Here is a 10,889-nt window from a genome sequence, read left to right as displayed (position 1 = left end):
GCTTCCCTCGTTTCGCTAAAATGCCACCAAAGCCCAATGTCGATGTTAGTGACCACGTGTCCGATTGCTGTCTTCGACCAAACCCGAGTCGCCGCCGCTACATAGAGTTTGTGGCAGTATCCTTAACCTATAATTGCAACCTCCTTCCATTTGATCCATCATGGATGGTCGAGACTAGACCTTAGTGCACCTCTTCTTTAATCCAAGACGATGCTTCATAGCATGCCAAGTCAGCACCACATCATTCACATTAGTCTAGTTAGCGAACTCTAGTAAATCAGTCTTTCCTTTTCAACCTAATCCGTCTTTCGAAAGCCTGTCCTGCTTCATCATAATTTTGATTTAGGCAACTCTTGTGTCTAATTTTTTCTAAAATCATGAATTATCCAACCATAGTGTTTGTAAAGTGTTTTGACGATGTTTGGTATGCTATTCTTAGTGCTTCCTTTATGTTGTTTGTCGGTAGTTCCCGTAATTAGTCGATAACGCTTTGGATCTATTCGATGATGTTCAAGACAAATGTTTCAACAACACTGAGCAGCATTGGGTAAAATGCAAGTCTACTTCTTGATCATATTTCTCCTATGTTTTAAAATGTTTTGTTTTATAAAATTTACATGTAGTGTCAATTTGATGGGAAGTCACCTATGTTAGGGTTTACTAAGATATTCCCTTATCGTTTCTTAAAGCCTAAGTGGTTTATGGTTAGATGTCTTTCATGGGTAAAATTGCTTAGCCATGCTATCGAGAATGTTGGGAAGTGTCTTATACTTGATTAATGAACTTATACAACAATGATGGTTAATTGAATAATGGCATAGTAACATGGAACCTTAGGCCCTAAGCAAGAAGTGTTGATGATGATTGTAGTTATGTTGTTGGTTTAGTATTTGCTCAAGTAACCTAAGTAAGGATCGGTTCGTGGAGCGATAACCCAAGAAGTACCGTACCAACCACAAACTTTTATGGGGGTTCTGGCTTATTAATTAATGGATTCCAGTTTGTTTGTGCCAAACCGTAAGAGTTGTTGTGTGGGAAAGGCTTTTAAGCCAGAACTATTTGGTTAGTGGTAAGGGATGTGTAGTGGAAGGGAAGAGTAATTATTTCTGGAGCTACAAGGCGCAAGAGGGGGCTTCTGGGTGGTGTGATGCCACTTTGACGACGGTGAAACCTCAGCAGGCATGCACAATCTAGAGAAAACTTTATAACGGTCTTGTAGTGATGTCCTGGCCACACACCTTGGAAGTGTGTAAGCGTCTAACTAACGTGGGCATAATGGAGGATTTAGTCACTTGCTTGCATGTGATGAAATCACATCTTGTGGGGAAGGCTAGACAACCTCTGTAGAGTATAAAATATGATATATCAGTCATGCTCCTAATCATGAGAGACTTGGATCCTCACATGATTAGTTAGTGGTGGAATGGTTTTGGTTATGGTGATGAAATGGTTTTGGCTATGGTTTGTGGTGTTGGATGGTACGTCTAGTGAAGGCTTTTATCAAGGTGTTTACCTTAATGGTGATGTTGGTGAGAAGTTGGGTTAATCTTTAACTAATTTAATGCTTTTACTTAATTGTCTTTTATTACTCGGATTTATACAAATAAATCTATGTGTTAGCCTATCATTGTTATAAGCCTGCATATCGTTATTTTTCTGTATGCTTGCTGAGCGTGTCATGTGCTCACACTTGTTATTTTCCTATGCCATACGACATGTGTTGTATTGCTCAGTGAGTGAAGATGTTGAAGACTATCATGACGAGGTTCTGACGTTTTAGGCACGTGTCTCCGGGTTGGTTTCCTGTGGTGTTGTTGGGCACCAGTGGTTCTGTTCCACTGCAGATATCTTTCTAGAAGACAATATATGTTAATTACTGTAAGAGTTTAATGTTTATTTTGTTTAAAGTATTGCTTTTGTTACTTCACATGTGACGTCCTTATGTGTGTTAAATATCCTAGGTACACATAAGCCGTATCTAGTTTTGTTCATTAAAACTGGGTGTGACAAATCCCAGCAAGCCCATGGCATAAAAAGTTATCACGCATCATGATTAAGGCGACAACATATTCCGCTACCTGCACAGAGTCTGAAGGAAGGATCTGCACAAGAAGTGAAGAATTTCAAGATGTTTAATAAGAAATTAAGCAAACATTACAAAGACCTTGGGTAACATCGAAAGTTTTAAATCCAAAAGCATACAATAACCCCTCACACCTGCTCCAGACCTACATTTTGTGCTTCATTATTTGCTTGCAAAGGGCTAGGAGTCGAAGTGGGCGGGGCAAAAGTTCTGGTGATGGCCGAAGCGTTAATTACCTTAGCAGCAACCTACAGAAAAAGATGTATAAAGTTAAAAAATATATAAAATAAAATAAAATGATACTAACGCATATCGAAGAGAAGAGTTTCATACTCTTTAGCTGTTGTTCTGCACTTCTTGAAGGGTGAGGGCACACCCATGTTCGCACAGTAATTGCTAGTGAAGGCCTTGGTGGAGGCCTTCGATGACTTTGACACCGCACTGGTGGACATGTCCTGTGGGTAGCAGAATGAATGACTCTAAAGTGCTTTGTGGTGATCACAACATGTTAGCTCCAATGATTGAATAAGACTTTGGCCTGATATCATGGCGCAAAAGTAGCCATATAGGTGAGCTGCTTGCCAAAGGTTTCCTAAGGACTCTGCAATCACCCGAGAAGACTGTCGAGACCAACTTGGTCTAGGGTTGGAGGCATGGCCAAAGCGCCTAGTTCTTCAAGAGTCTGGCCAAAAGTTTTACTAGCCATGACCGCATTCGGTTCTAGGACATGTACTCACTCCTGGACAACATCGTGGCCAAATTTCTTCGCTTGGTGCAACGCTTCAGTTAGGCGTTCATTTTCATCTTGAGGTTCTGATACATTCGCTTTAGACACCGCTATGCATCGGTGGAGGGTGATCACCTCCTTTTCCAATTCTTGCATACTCGAGCGAAGGGTGTCCACTTCTTTCTCTAGTTCTTGCAACCTCAGAGCGGCATCCTTCGCCCGATGGACATATTCCTTCTGCTTGGCCTCGCCCTTCTCGGCTCTTTTGAGTAGTAGGGCCCTCATTCCTCCGCCCTTTTGTGTGACCTTCAGATTGTTCCACGTGGTCGCGCAGAGCACGTGAGAGAAGCATACTCTGTGAAACATAAATCACTATAAGAATGATAATGAGAAGGGAAGCTTATTAACAATCAAGGCTACCTTTATGGTCACCACATCAAAGGCGTTGATAAGGTCAGTAGAAAGTTTTCGCACCAGTTGAATCTCGAGCTCGGGGAGGATGAAGCTGTCAAATCTGTTCCTTGTGTCCTTCACCTCTCTGGCACTCGGTTCAAACGAAGTCACTCGTAGTGCTTCATCATTGATGATTTCTGGCATCATGCAAGGTGCCCATTGACATTAGCTTTTTTTTTTACCACAACCAAGAAGCGGATGGGGTGAGGCACTCCCCCTATCTTCACTTTCCGCAGTCTATAGCATGTGGAGTCAGTGTCTGAGCTAGATGAGCTAGTTGGCTTAGATCTGGTGTCATCAGAGCCACCTTATTCACCACTATTATCACGTCGAAGCGTAGTCTCATCTACAGCTGCTTTGATGGTGACCCGTGATTCTGGCAGCGTATCATCATCTTCGTCACTCCTAGCGAAGAGAGGCGCGAGGATAATTGGTGCATTGTGTGCGATGAGATTTGGGGAAGTAATAGCCACCTCTACCATGTCCTCTGGAGGCACCTGTCGGAGAGGTGTCACCATAATGTTGGGACCCCTGATATCCTCATCATCCCCTGCATTGTTGGTGAGGTCCTCGTCGTAGCGAGCAACCTTCTTTGAGACTCCAATTTTCGGCCTCTTATTCCCGTGGGCTGGAGGGTTCCAATACTTCCTTTTTTCCTTTACCTCTGACATCACCCACCTTCCTCAGCACCTCCGGTAGATAGTACGGTGACCTTCGATTTGTCTATGTAACTGAGGCCTTGGAGCTCAAAGATTTGATTGAGTCGATGACCAAAGGCCTGTTCGGTACAAGCTTGGCCTTCGGCTGTGGTGAATTTACCAAGAAGGAGACAGGCTTCGGTCTCCACCTTCGTGACCATCACAACTATTTCAAAACATAGAAACATAAGAAAGAGTAAAAAAAACACGAAGACCAAAGGAGTTTAGACAAAATCTTATACCTGGCTTCCCTGTAAAATCAAATTGGGGATGGCATAGTCCCTCTGGCCCCTTCGGCCCAAAGAAGGGAATGATCAATCCTTTGCAAAGTCACCATCACTACAAGAGGAACACCCCTTTAGCAACGTATATATGCGTTGCTATAAGTCTAAATAATCGTTGCTAGCATCTATACCAATAGATTAAGCATGCGTTGCAAGAAGTGGCTTTGCAATGGTCTACTGGGACGCATACATATGCATTGGTAACAAGTGCAAAGAAGCTTTGCAAGCTAGCAACGTATATAGTTGGTTTCACCAACATCTGCATATGCGTTGCAAGCTTGAGTAAGCAATGTTCTTTGACATTACAACTAGCTCACTGGGAGAAATAAACATGTTGATATTTCTACCATTTTCTAAATTTCTGGAGCATCAATTGAGCAACAGAACAGATATGACATACAATCAAGAATAGCTGCTGAAAAGATTTTCATTAATAATTTAGTATTGTATATGGTACATATATGCAACCTCTTAATACACACTTCAGCTCGAACTATGCACCAAATACTACACAACTCAACTGTAGTATAATCAAATTAACATGTTTGATCTGCTTCTCTCTCAAATCAGAATGCATCTCATTTCATCAGATTGGTAACTTCTTCATATTGCTATTTTCATCTCTTCCTTGAGCTGTGCATGAATTATCCATCTAATTATCTGCAAATGAGACGTACACAATTTCAGTAAGGTAGCTGAAATAAGAATGCTATCTTATACTACACACATTCTAAATAGGAAGTCAGCTTGAGAAAAAAAATCATATCTAGATGAAAAAGTGCATAAAGAATATTTGTACTCTAACCCATACAAACTGAACAGAATTCTCGCACCTGAGTTCCCCGTAGTTTACAATACGTGGCCACTCTTCCAAAAGCAGTATGGTACAGGCTGTAGCTTCCATATGTTTAGTGCCCTGCTATAAAAACACAAATGGTTATTATGCACGCCCTCAAACTATCATATGTGAATGTTATAATAGTTGTAAATATTCAACTAAAGATGGTAGTTTGGGAAATAGGACAACACACATACTGACGATCTCAAATCCTATGCTGTATGCTCCCTTTATTACTTGAACCGAGAAAAAGGGAATCCTAAAGACAACATATTTGACACAACTCAATCTCATATACTAATTGGAAACCATTATATTTTCTGCAAGGATGTCAAACAGCTAACTTTATTCCTCGAGATTCGTATTGAGAAACAAATCTGTACAGAAAAAATTCTCAATGAAGGCCTGTTCAATCATGAAAGAGCACCAAGTGAGCCACTGATAACGCTCATGCAAAGATGTATCATCACAAGATGGAACTACTACCTCTGGAAAAAAGAGAGTACGGAAATCGCACTGACAAGCCCTGCAGCAAAGAGAACTAATAAAATTCAGGTTTCCTTATGTTAACACTATCAATAATGGACACTGCAACGAAAATGGCCTGAAGTTTCTACCTTAGATCAGCAACTATTGGTCTCCACTTTAATCAAACTAGACAAAACGAAATGCACCAACAGCAAGCACATTTAATGTCAAATTTCACCATTTGTTTTTAGTGCAGACCGATTCTATTGGTTTAGTCCTTTAAGAGTGATAATGATCCATTCGATATTATTGAAAGGAACAGACAGCTCATCTTTATTATCCTAGAAATCCATCTTAATGGCATTTTATCGAACACCTTGGAGATATGGAAAACTCATCAGGGTGGTTTGTTTCGCTACTGCAGCAGGGTCCATCAGATTTGAACAGCGACTTTTACTGATTGGAAGGAAATATTGTAGAGCAAAATCAATCATAACTACCACAGAGCATCACACATCATGCACCAAATGTCATAGACTGATCCGCATGTATACAGATAGGGCGGAGTGGAGGGGATAAATACCTCAGGAAGGAAGGCATTGCGAGGGGAGGTACATGCCGGGGGCCAGGGGAGGGCGATGGAGGACAGGCAGCAGGGCACCGTTGAGTGGAGGGGATGGCTGCACGGACGCGATGAGAATGCGACAACCTCCTCCAGATCTGGCCACCGCTTGCCCCCTCCTCACTGCAGCTGGATCTGAAGGGGATTTCAGAGGAGCGGAGCACGCTAGGGAGCACAACGCCCACGGCCCATGGGAGGATGATGGGGGCGCAAACAGGATGTAGAGGGTGGACGGTGCGCTCGAGATCTGCGGGCGTCGTGGTAGGCGACTGACTGCAGGTGTCTACGTAAGGCAGGACTAACCTGGGGGGGGGCAGTTGTTGAGGAGGCCGGTGGCCGACGCCAATTGAAGAGGAGCAATCGCATGGGGCGAAACCCTATGTGCGCAGCGGAGGCGGGTGGGGAAATTGGACGCCAGCCTCGCAGGGGTGGACTGGCCGAGGGCAGTTATTAGGCGAGGAGGTGGGCTGGGCAGCAGCGGATCCAAGATCCGTTCTGAGGCATGCGTTGCTAGAGGCGGGTTGGTATTGTAGTGCATACACCTGCAGCAATAAACTCCTCGATAAGGTCGTGAGTGCTCAGGTGCTTCGCACAACGCTTGAAGGCTTTGAAGGCCACCTGCTGGGACCCCTTATTAACACGTCTAGGGAGTGGTTAACTTTGAAGCACTGGCACTTTGACACAAGATATTCCTTATTGTCTACCTTATGGTAGAGCCACCAATGCGTCCAGTACTTTGGCCATTTTTTCTTGTAGGCCATAGCAGGTGTGACCAAACCCCCTCGGTTAGTGAAGTTTGCGCAACCATAGCGGGCTTCAGATTGCATGTTGTCAACAAAGACTGGCTTTGGCTGGTGGTGAAGACTGTGGGTGGCGGCAAAGGCCCTTGCCGTGGCCTTCGCTTCTTCAGACCTAGCTGCCCAAGCAAAGAGGCAAAGCCGAACAATAGCATTCAGCGTCAGTTGATGGAGAAAAACCTAAAGGATTTGAAGGACTTTCACTACCATTTTGTCATAGGGTAGGCGAAGTCCGACTCTGAAGTAATCCATGAAGGCAACAACTTCATCGTCTTTTGGTGATAGAATCACCTAGTTCTGTCAGAAGCCTGACCTTCGACATGTCACTTACAAGGCTTATAACAAGCATGAAGGAGTGTCACACCCAGTTTTAACGGACAAAATCAGATGCGGCTTATGTGTGCCCAGGATGTTCAACACACATAAGGACGTCATAGGTGAAGTAACAAAAGCAATACTTTTATAGAATAAACGTTAAACTCTTACAACAATTGACATATATTATTTTCTATGAATATATCTGCAGCAGAGCAGAAGCACTGGTGCCCCAACAACACCGCAGGCAACCGACCTAGTGACACGCGCCTAGAACGTCACAACCTCATCTTGATAGTCTTCAATATCTTCACTCACTGAGCAGCACTACACATGTCCTATGGCATGGGATTTATTTGCATAAATGGGAGTCAAGAAAACAATTGAACTATAAAAGCATTGAACAATTATTAAGTGAATATATCCTAATTAATCAAACTGTTAGACTTCACCGAAAACTAACCATCTTGCAAACCATAACCATATCCACAAGCAAACCAAACCCATCTAATCATGTGAGGATCCAAGTCTCCCATAACCGAGGGCATGACTGTTATAACAATTTTACACTCTACAGAGGTTATCCAACTCTTAGCCACGAGTCATGATATCCATGTTGCCGTGTTTTCAAGACACTTAACACATGCCAGTGGTGTGCTGCCAGGAGATCACTATGAAGCATGGTCCATCAATTAGATCCTGGTACTCCAATGAATTCCAGCCAGGTGTCTAATCAATATGCTAAGCCTTACCCATATCGGCCTCATGTTCGAACTGTATTTCTTGGGTTGTCGCTCCATGAACCGGTCCTTATATGTGACACTTGGACAAAGACTATCCAATAGAGAAAATAATCAACAAAACCTAACATCTCTGCTTGGAACGTATCCACAAGCCCACCACATAAACCACCATAATCAAACCATCTCTTTGCCCAAGTCCTAGGGTTCCATGTTACTAACAAGTTCATCATCATCACCATTGCATATATCCACTAAACATGTATATGACACTTTCCAACATCCCAAAAGCATGGCTAAGCAATTCTATCCAAGAGAGTCATACCAACTACCACTTAGGCTTCAAGGAATATAAAGGAATAACTAGGTAAACCCTAACATAGGTGACTACCCATCAAGTTGACAGATATTGCATGCAATTTTGTAAAATAAAATATTTAAAACATAGGTTCAAGATGATTAAGGAGTATACTTGCCTTTTACCCAATACTGCTCAGTGTTGTCAAAATCTTAGTCTTGAAGTCCTTCGAATAGATCATGTTTTTAGAAAAATATGAGCGCAAGAATTACTTAAATCGGAGCTAAAATGAAAAAGTTATGGCTAAAACAAGTTTAGGGTTAAATCTGAAAAAGAAAAAGACTTATTTTGAATAAAACAGATAGGTATGGGCCTTTTTGTAAAAATAGAGGGACCTTTTTGTAAATATAGAGAAGTTTAGAGACCAAACTGTAAAAAGACAGGAGCTCTTTTGTGAAAACAGAAATGTTTAGGGGTTTGTTTGCAAAATTACTAATTTCTAGAAATATTTGGAATTATTTTTGTATTGGAAAAGATGATTTAATGACAGGGTAGATAACTGTGCTGGATTTGGTGATGTGGCAGATGACACGGATTGACACATATGCAGATTGGCTGATGTGGCAAGGCGAGGTGGCAGCTGATGTCACATGTCAGTGTTTTATTGGCTAGCGAAGAGGTATATGCCTGATCTAATCTGGGCTCTTGATGATGAATCCGACAGTTGTGGTTATCTCCGATGGTTATTTTGTGGCGGCGTAGAAAGAAGACGACAGCGGAGGGCATGGACACGGCGGTGACTTGCCGGAAGATGGCCGGAATAGAGCTCTGGTGGACGTCTTGCGCCGGCAAGTGGCGATATAGCATCGGGGAAGCATGACAAGTTTACAAAGAGCACAAGATGGCTCGGGGAGGCGGCGCACACGGCTGGCGACAGAAGAAGGCGACGATGAAGCTCGGGTCTCATTTGTGACGGGGTTCCAGTGAGTGGGGAGCAGAGATAAGGCACCAATGGACTTCGGAGGCGACGAATAAGCTGTGGGCAAGAAGGTGGACGTTGGCTAGGCCTAAGTGGCGAGTTCGACGAGCTTGACCGAGCTACTCTAATGGTGGCGGGCAGCGCTAGGATATCAACGAATTGGCGATTTTGGGAATGGGAGCACAAGTTGGCGGTAGTTTAAGACAAAGCACATGATGGGGACCTCGATTACTATTTATGGGTGGTAGTGCAGTTGACTCTAGCTCGGACTCCTCCGAGGAGTCCCAGTTGAGGACGACGAAGGATGATGGGCTCGCTTGCAGTGAGACGGTGAAGGTGGCATGAGGTAGGGCGCCATTGGTCTGCGGTGCGGAAGGGTGAGCGGGCACGACCGAGTTGGGCTGTGGTGGTCGGGCCTTGGCGGAGAGGGGAGGAGAAGGAGTGGCCTGCCAGGGAAAAAGAAACAGGTCGAGCGGAGGAGAAAAAGAGAAAAGAAGATGGGCCAAAGAGATAGGATAGGCCGGACGGAAAAATTAGGATTTTTTTCTTCGATTTTGGGATTTCGTAAAAGAGAAGTAAAGCAAATGAAATCCAAATAAAATACCAAAAGAAGCCTAAAAATTCTAAAAAAAATTTTAGAAATTATTTTTAAACTCAAATGAATTCAATTAAACTTCGAAAGAGCTCAAATAAAATCCAAGGAAAATCCAAATAAAACATATATGCCTATTTTCAGCATGAATGCATAAAAAAATGATAATCCCAAATCAAATTTGAATTTGAATTTAGAAAATAGGATTTTCCTATTCTAATTATTTGATCTATCAACTATTCTTGAATTTTTTTAGAAATTTGAGAAATCTGCAAATCAGGGTGTGACAAGGAGCCTACCGAAGGGGATGCCGAAGGTGCCTGAGGACAAAGATATTCGAGAGCTCAAGCGAATGAAGGACTTGGACTAGAAATCGAGGATGTGGAAGGGCTCGATTGTAAATAAGCCAATTGTATCTACGATAGTACCAAATTACGTACAAATATACCAAAAATATAGTAGTTAGAGGGGTAATATCGTAAATTGTAATAGAGAGCGGTCAGATACGATCTATAAATAGGATAGCACTGTAACCGATAAGTTGAGTGACATTAATAGCAGTGCACCATTCTCTAAATTGTGGGTGCTTCCCACCGAGCCTTTGGATCCCTCTGGTGAGCCGAAGGTCCTCCACTTTATTCAGTTACGCAAGTTTCTAACAAATAGCTAGTAGCATAATTCAAAATACTACATTGCTTAGATATATAGAATCCTTACTCCATTCCATAGATAGTAGAAAGTATTGGTTTGGGCCGGAGGCGGTGGACCCAATAAAATACGGATAATCTGATCTAAAAATTAGATAATTTGTATCCGCCGGATTTTTTATACCATATCCGTATCCATATGAAACTATGCATATCTGCATCCGCATCTGAAAAGATATCTAAAAAGGCTTATGGTACCTATAAATCGGATTGCAAACTATCTATTCTGCTTTCATCCATGATTATGGATGGCCCAAATATACAATGTACCTTGGTTATCAATTTTTT

At 42.6% G+C, this 10,889-nt stretch overlaps 1 long non-coding RNA gene across 1 annotated transcript; it reads right to left on the bottom strand.

Moving 5' to 3' along the window:
- Positions 1–4,654: 4,654 nt before the first annotated feature.
- On the bottom strand, positions 4,655–5,561 carry LOC133931403 (uncharacterized). Its single transcript, XR_009911891.1, has 2 exons — positions 5,079–5,561; positions 4,655–4,905 (listed from the first exon to the last, which is right to left on the bottom strand). It is a non-coding gene; the product is annotated as an uncharacterized LOC133931403 (long non-coding RNA).
- Positions 5,562–10,889: the final 5,328 nt, after the last annotated feature.

Source organism: Phragmites australis, chromosome 10, assembly GCF_958298935.1.
Source record: "Phragmites australis chromosome 10, lpPhrAust1.1, whole genome shotgun sequence".
Lineage (NCBI taxonomy): Eukaryota > Viridiplantae > Streptophyta > Magnoliopsida > Poales > Poaceae > Phragmites > Phragmites australis.
Note: the sequence above shows the minus strand (reverse complement) of the source record. Positions and strands in the feature narration are given on the sequence as shown.